The sequence below is a fragment of the Microcebus murinus genome, chromosome 5, assembly GCF_040939455.1.
Source record: "Microcebus murinus isolate Inina chromosome 5, M.murinus_Inina_mat1.0, whole genome shotgun sequence".
NCBI lineage: Eukaryota > Metazoa > Chordata > Mammalia > Primates > Cheirogaleidae > Microcebus > Microcebus murinus.
In genome coordinates this window covers 69,041,181-69,052,393 of record NC_134108.1, presented here as the reverse complement: position 1 = coordinate 69,052,393, position 11,213 = coordinate 69,041,181, and the positions used below count along the sequence as shown (strand labels likewise).

Genomic DNA, 11,213 nt, shown 5'->3' with positions numbered 1-11,213 from the left:
GGCTGGAACCTGTAATCCCAGCTACTTGAGAGGCTGAGATGGGAAGATTGCTGGAGCCCAGGAGTTCAAGATTGCAGTGAGCTATGATAACGTACAAGTCATCATTGCCTGGGCAACAAAGCAAGACCCTGTCAAAAGAGAAAGAGGGAAAGAAAGAAAGAAAGAAAGAAAGAAAGAAAGAAAGAGAGAGAGAGAGAGAGAGAGAGAGAGAGAGAGAGAGAGAGAGAGAGAGAGAGAGAGAGGGAGGGAGGGAGGGAGGGAGGGAGGGAGGGAGGGAGGGAGGGAGATAAGCATAACATTCCAATCAGAAATAAAGAACTATAAAATAACATGATAAATTTTAAAAAGAAAAAATAGAAAAAATTAATTGAAAAAGAGGAGAAGAATGCCATTGATACATACACCCCAAAATTATTTTTCCTTTTAAAGAACCAGCAATATAGACAAATATCAGGCAGTTTAATTTGGAGAGGAAGATAAAAACACAATTCAGAAAATTAAGAAGAATAAAATTATAGATACAAGATTTTTGTGTTTTTTTTTTTTTTTTTTTTGAGACAGAGTCTCACTTTGTTGTCCAGGCTGGAATGAGTGCCGTGGCATCAGCCTAGCTCACAGCAACCTCAAACTCCTGGGCTCGAGTGATCCTTCTGCCTCAGCCTCCCGAGTAGCTGGGACTACAGGCATGCGCCACTATGCCCGGCTAATTTTTTATATATATATATCAGTTGGCCAATTAATTTCTTTCTGTTTATAGTAGAGACGGGGTCTCGCTCTTGTTCAGGCTGGTTTTGAACTCCTGACCTTAAGCAATCCGCCCGCCTCGGCCTCCCAAGAGCTAGGATTACAGGCGTGAGCCACAGCGCCCGGCCTGATTTTTGTGTTTTTTTAAAAAATCATGAATACTTTATGTATTGCTTCATAATACCTCTACATACATTTGGAAATATTGATAAAACTAAAAATATTTTGGAAAAATATATTATCAAAATTAACCCAAGTAAAAAATAGATCAAAAACTATTAGAGAAATTGAAAAACGTGTTAAAGAATTAATTCCCCTAAAGGTTTTTAGGCCGGGCGCGGTGGCTCACGCCTGTAATCCTAGCACTCTGGGAGGCCGAGGCGGGCGGATTGCTCAAGGTCAGAAGTTCGAAACCACCCTGAGCAAGAGTGAGACCCTGTCTCTACTATGAATAGAAACAAATTAATTGGCCAACTAATATATATAGAAAAAATTAGCCGGGCATGGTGGCGCATGCCTGTAGTCCCAGCTTCTTGGGAGGCTGAGGCAGGAGGATTGCTTGAGCCCAGGAGTTAGTTTGAGGTTGCTGTGAGCTAGGCTAACGCCATGGCACTCACTCTAGCCTGGGCAACAAATTGAGACTCTGTCTCAAAAAAAAAAAAAAAAAAAAAAGGTTTTTGGCCTAGATAGTTTGAAGAATAAATTTGTCATGAAAAATGTAATTACAATGTTTTATAAACTGTTATATAGAAGAGAAAAGATGGAAAGTTTCTTAGTTCATTTTATAAAATCGGCATAAACTCTGATATCAAAATCTGACAGAACATGCATATACACACACAAATTCAGACCAATTGATATTAGGAAAGGAATATAAAAATCTTAAATAAGTACTTGCAAGTTAAATGCTAAAATTGGTTTAAAAATAGTAGGAGGACAGGCATAGTGGCTCGTGCCTGTAATCCCAGTGCTTTGGGAGGCAGAGGCAGGAGAATCACTTAAGGCCAGGAGTTTGAGTCCAGGCTGGGCAATATGAGACCTCATCTCCACAAAAATAAACATTAAAAACTTAGCCTGGTGTGGTGACATGCACCCATGGTCCTAGCTACTTTGGAGTCTGAGAAGGGAGGATCGCTTAAGCCCAGGAGTTCAAGGCTACAATGAACTATGGTTGTGCCATTGCACTCTAACCTGGGTGACAGAGAAAGACCCTGATTCTAAAAAAAAGAAAAAAAGAAGTAGAATTTATCCTACAACATCTGCCCTAATACATCACATTAGTAGGTCAAAGAGAGGAACCTATATATTTATTTAGATAGATGCTGAAAAGGTTTTTGTAAAAATAAATATCCACTTTTGAGTTTTGTATTAGTTTGGGCTGCTATAAGCAAATTGGCACAGGCTAGGTGGCTTAAACAACAAACATTTAGTTCTCATAGTTCTAGAGAATGAGAAGTACAAGACCGAGGTACCACGATATCCGTGAGGGCCTAGTGAGGGCCCTCTTCCTGGTTTGTAGATAGCTATCTTTTCATTGTATATCCTCACATGATGAAGAGCAGAGAGAGAGAGAGATCCCCCATCTCCTCTCCTTTTTCTAAGGGCATTAATCTCATCATGATGGCCCACCCCACTGTCCTGGCATAATCTAACCATAATTGCCTCCCAAGGGCTCCACCACCAAATACCATCATCTTGGGGATTAGAATTTCAACATACGAATTTGGGGGGAGATACAAACATTCAGTCCATAATAAGTCTTAATAACAGTAAACTAGGAATTGAATAAAACTTACAGTAATAAAGAATACCTTTATGAAAACCTGCAAATATCACACTTCTCATTGAAATACCAATGTTTCCATTAACGTAAGGACTACAAAAGGAAATCTGCCCTTATTACCATTATTTAACAAGTTCTGGAAATTTTAGCCATTAAAATAGGATTTGAAACAAATAAGAAGCATAGCTACAGACAAGAGAAGATAAACGTATTCTTACTTACAGATGATAAGGTTGTATACATTTATAACTAATAAGAAAGTTCAATAAAGTAAACAGATAAGAAAGCAATTATTGAGCTGGGTGTGGCAGCACATGCCTGTAGTCCCAGATACAGGCAGGGAGGATCACTTAGGCCAGGAGGTTGTCTGCAGTGTGCTATGATCACACCTGTGAACCTGTGAATAAGCACTTTACTTCAGCCTAGGCAACATAGCCAGACTCCATCTGTGAAAGAAAGAAAGAGAGAGAGAGAGACAGAGAGAGAAAGATAAAAAGGAAAAGAATAGAAAGCAATCACTATTAGCTTTTCTATACACCAGTAGTACCTGGTAATAAAATATGGTAGAAAAAACCTCATTTCACAATAGTGATGATTTTACATATAAGTGAATGTGTATGTTTGTATTCACATATATATACATATGCAAACATATATAAAACATTTAAGCATCTTTAAAAGGAATATGAAATACACATACTGGGAAAATCGCAAAACTTGTATTGAGTAATATAAATGAGACTTGTATAAGTGGAAAGATATAGCATAGTCCTGGGAAGTGGAATGAATGTTGTAAAAATATCACTAATTTTATTTTTTTTTATTTTACTGACATAGCTGAAATGTCACTCATTTTTAACAGGTTTAGGACAATAAACATCTGAAAGTAAATTTGGCAATATATACCAAGACTTTAAAATAATTATGTTTTTTGATGCAGTAATAATTTTTGTTCTAGAGGTTTGTCTTAAGAAAATAATCAGAAACTTGGAAAAGATTTAAATACAAGGGCATACATATATAATAGTATAACATACTTCATATAAAAAATAGAAAAAATATTCAATGCAATTCAATTTTTTTTGTTTTCTTTTTTCAATATTGATCCTTTAGAATCAACAGTATTTACTGAGCACTTGCTATGTGCCAGATGCTGAGCTAAATATTATAATAGAGACACTGATGAACAAAGCCCTTGTTCCTTCCCTCACAAGACCAAAAGTCAGCTGAGCAGTCATACAATACGGTGTTTCATTCAAGGATAGGAGAAAGGATACTGCTGAAGCCCTTAAGGAAGAGTTACTCCACTGGACTTCGGGTTAGAGAGGGCTGTCCTGGGACCTCAAGGCTGAGTAGGTATTGCCTAAGTGAAGAGACAGGGAAAGAGGGATCCAGGCTGAAGAAACTACAAGTGCAGGGACACAGGGATCAGAGAAAGATTGTGCCCTCTAGAAATGGAAAAAAAGTTCATGTGGTCAGAACACAAAGGCAGAGGTGGGAAGGGGAATTCATTGTAAGATGTGGTATGGGAGAGGTAATATGCAGCCCAATTAGGAAAACCTTGGACACCATCTGGAGCTGAGGCTTTCATACTTTTTTGACCATGACTAAAAGAAAAGGATATATTTCATAATACCACCAGTTTACACATTTCATATATATGTAAATACAAGGCATATTTTATGACAATACATTTACTATGTCCAAAGCTCTCCTATATTTTCTATTTCATGTTCAATTTTACTTCTAAAAAATTCTGTCTGCCTCCTGCTAGCCTGTACTGAGCCTTTGTGTAAATTAGAAGCAAGCGTTCCCTCTGGATAGACACAGCTTAGAGAATGCTAAGGCCTTAGTGAGAGGAAGGGACAGAGGAAAGTGCCTTTGTTCCAAGAAGATACCCCTTCCTCAGGGTAGATGAAGCTCCACATATTTGCCCCTAACATTTGCAGAACCCAGGGCAAGCATGCAAATGCAAGCCCACATACCACAAGTTGAAATATTTAAAAGTTATAGATCAATCTAACCAACTGTTAAATTAAGTGTGTTCTGTTCTTCTACTTTGGTGTACATAACTTCATAATGACCTGAAAGACCAGGTTCAAATTTCGAATTCTTGGACTCAGAGTTTAATGTAGTCACATGACTTCAAGACTGCGCCCCTTCTATTCCCACTCCTAACTCCATCATATTCAAAAATGGGCCTTGTAGATCAGCCCATGGAGAGGAAGCAGCGAGAGCGGTTGCACAGTGAAGGCGAGAACCGGTTTGCGGGAATTGCACCGGAGGTCGGGGGTCCTAGTACCGCAAACATGTCTGTTATGGTGTCCTATAACGGAGGTGCCGTCATGGCCATGAAGGGGAAAACCTGTGTGGCCATCGCTGCAGACTGGCACTTCAGGATCCAGGCCCAGATGGTGACCACGGACTTTCAGAAGATCTTTCCCAGGGGCGACCGTTTGTACATTGGTCTGGCCACACTCGCCACTGACGTCCAGACACTTGCCCAGCGCATCAAGTTCTGGCTCAATCTGTGTGAGTTGAAGGAAAGCTGGCAGATCAAACCTTATACCTCTTGTATGAGAAATGGTTTGGCCCCTACTACACTGAGACAGTCATTGCTGGGCTGGACCCAAAGACCTTTAAGCCTTTCATTTGCTCTCTAGACCTCATCAGCTGCCCCATGGTGACTGATGACTTTGTGGTCAGTGGCACCTGCGCAGAACAAATGTACGGGATGTGCGAGTCCCTCTGGGAGCCCAACATAGATCCAGAACACCTGTTTGAAACCATCTCCCAAGCCATGCTGAAAGCTATGGACTGAGACAGTGTCATGCATGGGAGTCATTGTCCACATTATTGAGAAGGACAAAATCACCACCAGAACACTGAAGGCCTGAATGGGCTAACCTTGTTCCCAGAGCCCACATTTTTTTTTAAATAAAATAGATTTCCTTTAAAAAAAAAAAATGGGCCTTGTACATATACATCTGGACACCCTGGCCCATGTAGCCAAGTTCTATTCACTATTCTCCTCCCAGCAAATAGAAGTAGACTCAGAACTGTTTGGGCAAGAAATTCTACAGTCCTGGGTAGCTGAACCACAATGGCATTTGTTTGTTTATTTATTTGGAGATGAGACTCTCACTATGTTGCCCGGGCTAGAGTTGAACTCCTGGGCTCAAGTGATCCTCCCAACTCAGCCTCCTGAGTAACTGGGACTACAGGTGAGTGCCACTGTTCCTGGCTTACAATGGGTTTTTGTGTGACAGTGGCATGGCCTGAGGAACCCAAGAGTGGGTTCTAAAGCCTGGCCACTCAAAATGTGGTCTGCAGAACCAGCGGCATGGGCACCGCAGGGAAGCTTGCAAAGATGCAGAACCTCAGACCTCAACTCAGACCAACCAAGTAAGATTCTGCAGATCCCACATTGATTTGCGGGTCAGACCCACTACTGTAAAGCCAGGGGTCCAGAGCAGGGGCTTCTCTTCCTTGGTCTAAGGTCAGTGCTGCCCCCCTCAGGGTACAAAGCAGGGCAGGCAGAGTGCAGGCTGGATTTTAGATCCCTCTCTGCTTGTCAGTATCCTTGTCTGAAGTGCCACTGTAGGATGAGGTTCTGGCAAGTCTCAGAAACATTTTAAACAAGAAAATGACTTAATAATCTTTACAATTTAGTTCATTCTTGCTATAGAATGGATTGGTGAAGAGCAACCTCAGCTGGCTACATAATTTGCAGAGCCTTGTACAAAATGAATATGCGAGGCTTCTTGTTCAAAAAGCAGGGGGAAAATGGTGTTAAAGGTACTAAGATAAAATAGTACCTAAAACAACAAAGTTGTTTCCATTCTTCTGCAGTGTTTCTCTTGACTCTTGATGGTATTTCCTATTTGTTATTTAGTGTTGTTCTAAGTAAAGAAAAGTCAATATATTTCATTATTAGCATGAATTTTACCATTCATCTTTACATTGTGTAATGCCAGCTTTGAATACAAATATAATATATTTAACTCATATGAAGAATTGCTAAAATTATTTATTTATTTATGAGACAGAATCTCGCTTTGTTGCCTAGGCTAGAGTGAGTGCCATGGCATCAGCCTAGCTCACAGCAACCTCAAACTCCTGGGCTCAAGCAATCCTCCTGCCTCAGCCTCCCAAGTAGCTGGGACTACAGGCATGTGCCACCATGCCTGGCTAATTTTTTCTATATATATTAGTTGGCCAATTAATTACTTTCTATTTATAGTAGAGACGGGGTCTCACTCTTGCTCAGGCTGGTTTCAAACTCCTGAGCTCAAGCAATCCTCCCGCCTCGGCCTCCCAGAGTGCTAGGATTACAGGCATGAGCCACCATGCCTGGCCATGAAATTATATAATTTGTATTTCATAGCTGGTACATGGATATATAATATATTTTGTCCTATCAGAACAGTGGAAATGCTGTGCAAAATTAAATTTCTTTTTTACCACTTAAAATTTTATTTTTTTTTATAGAAACAGGCTCTCTCTGTGTTGCCCAAACTGGAGTGCAATGACTCAATCACAGCTCACTGCAGCTTTGAACTCCCAGACTCAAATGATCCTCCCAGCACAGCCTCCTAAATATTAGTTGCTGGGACTATAGGTATAGGCTATAGCTACAGGCTCCAGAGGTGGAGCCACGGTGCCCAGCCCCTTCTCTCACTGTTTGTTATGTGTATATTTCACCAACATATGTTATCTTTGGCTTACTGATGAGTAAGAAGGGACTGAAAGGAAAGGAAATTAGAGGTTGCCTTATCTTTCCCTTTTCTTCTACATCATTATGTTCACCATAAGTTGTTGACTGATACTGGGAAGTAACATGAACAAGAAAGGATATCACAGGGGCCGTCATCATGGATGTTTCTTAGAACACCACTGCTTTCTTTGTGCCTTCAAAGCAAGAGCTGATTCCCCAGGGGAAAGCACGGCCTTTCTGTGCCGACTTGGCCTCAGCACACTTCCTTTGTACTCACCTTGAACCTCACTGTACTCCCACCCATTACAGGTGCCCTGGAATCCTGTGCTCATGAAGCATCCTGGCTACTGTATGGAAATGGAGCAGCAGGAAATGGCAGACACGCATAGTGCATGTACCTCCTCTGTTCACACACATACTCTATTGTCCCATTGGACTTCACTTACAAAATACAAGTTTAAATATAAAATTATTAAGAAATTCAAGATGGAAACAACAAAGCTTAAAAGCAAGTGTGGGGCTGCCTCTGAGTGCGAGGCCCTGTGCAGTTGCACAGGTCATCTGCCCGAGAATCTCGCCCTGAGAGCAACACCAGAGGCAAGAGGACCAACAAAGAGAACAGTGAAATAATCAAGGTGAGAAAGGATGGTGGTGACTAGAAGAGTAGCCTTGAGGATGAGAGAATGTAGATGGTTTCAAGAAAGATCTGGGCTGCCAGATTAGCAGTGTGTAGAGATTTCTTGGTTGAATGGGGATAAAGGAGAGAGGAGTTAAGAATGTGTCCAAGGTGTGGCTTTGGCAATAGGAGGAATGAAAATGCCATTTCCTGCTACTGTGAATGCTAAAGAAAGAACTGGAATGGAGGGAGAAATTAAAAATGTTGAGTTTGAGGTATATGTGTTACATGATAGTGACGTTCATAGACAGTAGGATATACAGGTCCAATTCTGGAAAGAGATATGAACCATCCAAATTTCCATGGCTAAAGCCGTGGTCATAACAAAAATTGCTTAGGAAGAGTATGTAAAGTAAGAGCAGAAAAGGACCTAGTGCAGAACCTTAAGTAACACCAACATTTATGTGGAAGATGTGTCTTCAACAGTCTAAGAAGGAGCAGTCAGAAAATGTTAAGAAATTATAGGAGTGGTTAGTGTTATAGACACCAAAGGGAAAAAGCATTTAAACAAGCAGGAAGTGGTCAACATGGTCGAAGGCTGCTTAGAGGTCAGACAAGAGGGGAACTCAAGGTTCTATTGGATTTGGTGACAAGGAGGTCAGCTGCTGACCTTGCTAACGGCAAATCAGTGGAGCGGTGGAGGCAAAGGTGAGAATGCAGTGGGCTACAGCACAAGTAGATCAGCATACCAAGACAAGTGTAGACAACTCTTTCAAGAAATGCAGCTATGAAAGAGGAATGAGGGACAACAGGAGCTAAAGGCAAAGCATATCTTAATTTTTTTTTTTTTTTTTGAGACAGTGTCTAGCTCTGTTGCCCCAGGTACAGTGCAATGGCGTCATCATAGTGCATTGCAACATCAAACTGCTGGGCTCAAGTGATCCTCCTAACTCAGCCTCCTGAGTAGCTGGGATTACAGGCATGTGCCCAGCTAATTTTTCCATTTTTAGTAGAGAAAGGGTCTCTCTCACTCTTGCTCAGCCAGATCTCAAACACCTGAGCTCAAGCAATCCTCCAGCCCTGGCCTCCCAGAGTGCTGGCATTACAGGCATGAGCCACTGAGCTCAGCCAAAGCATATCTTAATTTTTATGTAATGAGATTGGGATTTTCAGAAGTTGGAAGGAGCAAGAAGAGAGCGAGAAGTTGAAGACTGAGGAGAAAGAAGGTATTATCTATATATCCAGTTTTTCAGAGGGACAGGTAAGCTCCACAATAAGGGCAGGGATCGACATTTTGCTTACTGTTTTGTGCCTAAAACAATGCATCAGTTTCCTAGGGCTCCTGTAAGAAAGTACCACAATCTGGGTGGCTTAAAACAACAGAAATTTATTGTCTCACAGTTCTAGACGTTAGAAGTCAGAAATCAAGGTTGGCAGAGCCATGTTCCTCTGAAACCTTTCTTGCCTCTTCCTAGCTTCTGGTGGTATTCAGGCAATCTGGTGTTCCTTGGCTTGTAGCTGCATAACTCCAATCTCTGCCTTTATTGTCAAATGGTATTCTCTCTGTATCTCTGTATTTGCATGGCCTTCTGCTTATAAAGACAGTAATCATTTTAGATTCAGACCCACCCTGCATCAGTATGACCTCACCCAATTACATCTGCAATGGTCCTATGTCCAAATGAGGTCACATTCTGTGGTGCTAGGGGTTAAGACTTCAGTATATATTTTGCAGGGGAAGACATAATTCAACCCATAGCAAATACAGTAAATCCTGAATCAGTATTTGTTGAATGAATGAATGTGATTCAGAACACTGGGGGTGGAGTGGGAATTTGCCATACACCAGAGAAAGGACACCATTCCTTTGTCATGGGAGGGGATGAAAAACAGTGGGTACATATGAAGGCTGGTGTAAGGAAAATGTGTCATCTGAAGACTTCAAAACTCTATGAAGAAGGAGGTGAAATTATCTGCTGAAGTGAGGGGAGAGTTGACATAGGGGAAGGAGGAGTTGAGAGGTATGGAGGAGAAAGGAAGTCTGAGACAGGAAAGAAAAGTGACAATGGAAACAGGGACTGCCTGGTAGCATTGAGGGTTGGAGACCATGAATTTATGGTGGCAGAAGTCTTCTCTACTGTATGATTTTTACAGCAAGGCTCAGTAATTCTGGCGTGTTACTAGGGAAGGCAATTGATCAGATTAATCCATAGTTGGGGGTTTACCAGGTAGTTGCCTAGGAAAGACAACAGGGTAAAGAAGTTCAGAATATTGGCCTGAGAAGGCCACTGATAAATCTTGGAATCAGGCTGGATAGGAGGGGAAGTTAAAGACAAGTGGACTTGATATAAAACGCAGAGGTTCTTAACTTTCCGTGCCATAGACCGCTTTGCCAATCTGGTGAAACCTATCAGTCCCTTTTCAAAAACTATTTTTAAATGCATAAAGCAAAATATATAGATGCACTTCGACTTATGATGGGGTTATGTCCCAATAAATCCATTGTAAATTGAAAATACTGTAAGTTGAAAATGCATTTACTATAACTAGCCTATTGAGCGTCATAGCTTAGCCTAGTCTACCTTAAACGTGCTCAGAACACTTACATTAGCCTACAGTTGGACATAATCATCTAATACAAAGCCTGTTTTATAATAAAGTGTTGGCTATCTCATGTAATTTATTGAAAATTCTACCAAAAGTGAAAAACAGAATGATCATATGTGTTCATTAAGTACAGCTTTGGAACCATTGTAAAGCTGAAACCTCTTACGTCAAACCATCGTATGCTGGGGACCATTTGTATAAGATTATAAATGAAAACTCTTACATTAAAATACAGGTATCAAAATTTTTCAACAAATTAAATGTATGCTATAGTTATATATGTATTTCTTTGCATTAAATAACAAGATCTGTGACAGGCTTAAAGAGTATCATAATTGCTGGGTAGGAATAATGCAGAGATTTACATTATTTGTATCCAATCTGAACTGTAAGGTATATAAAAATAGTTGTGTTTTCTATTGGTGACAAAGCCACAGATATTGCTAATATTACTTTGGTATGTTGTCTACATTTGTTATTGAAGGAAATGCTAAATTTCTGGTAGCGTTTAGTAAAAATAAAGACTTGTGTATTTCCCTGTAGGAGTTCATAGACCTCTTGAATTTTATCCATGGCTCTTTAGGGGCCAGTAGGATGCCAAGTAAAAATGACTGGAGTGGAGGGAGAAATTGGAGCAAGTCAAAGAACTGATAAAGCAGATTGCTTGGACATTGATGTGTAAACACTGGAAACAGATGATACAGAATAGAACAGCAAACTTGTTCCCATATGCTTCAAAATTAGTA

At 40.6% G+C, this 11,213-nt stretch overlaps 1 pseudogene; it reads left to right on the top strand.

Annotated features, from left to right (window-relative positions):
* Window positions 1–4,836: 4,836 nt before the first annotated feature.
* LOC105862224 (proteasome subunit beta type-3 pseudogene) lies at window positions 4,837–5,424 on the top strand (annotated as a pseudogene).
* The last annotated feature ends 5,789 nt before the right edge of the window (window positions 5,425–11,213 follow it).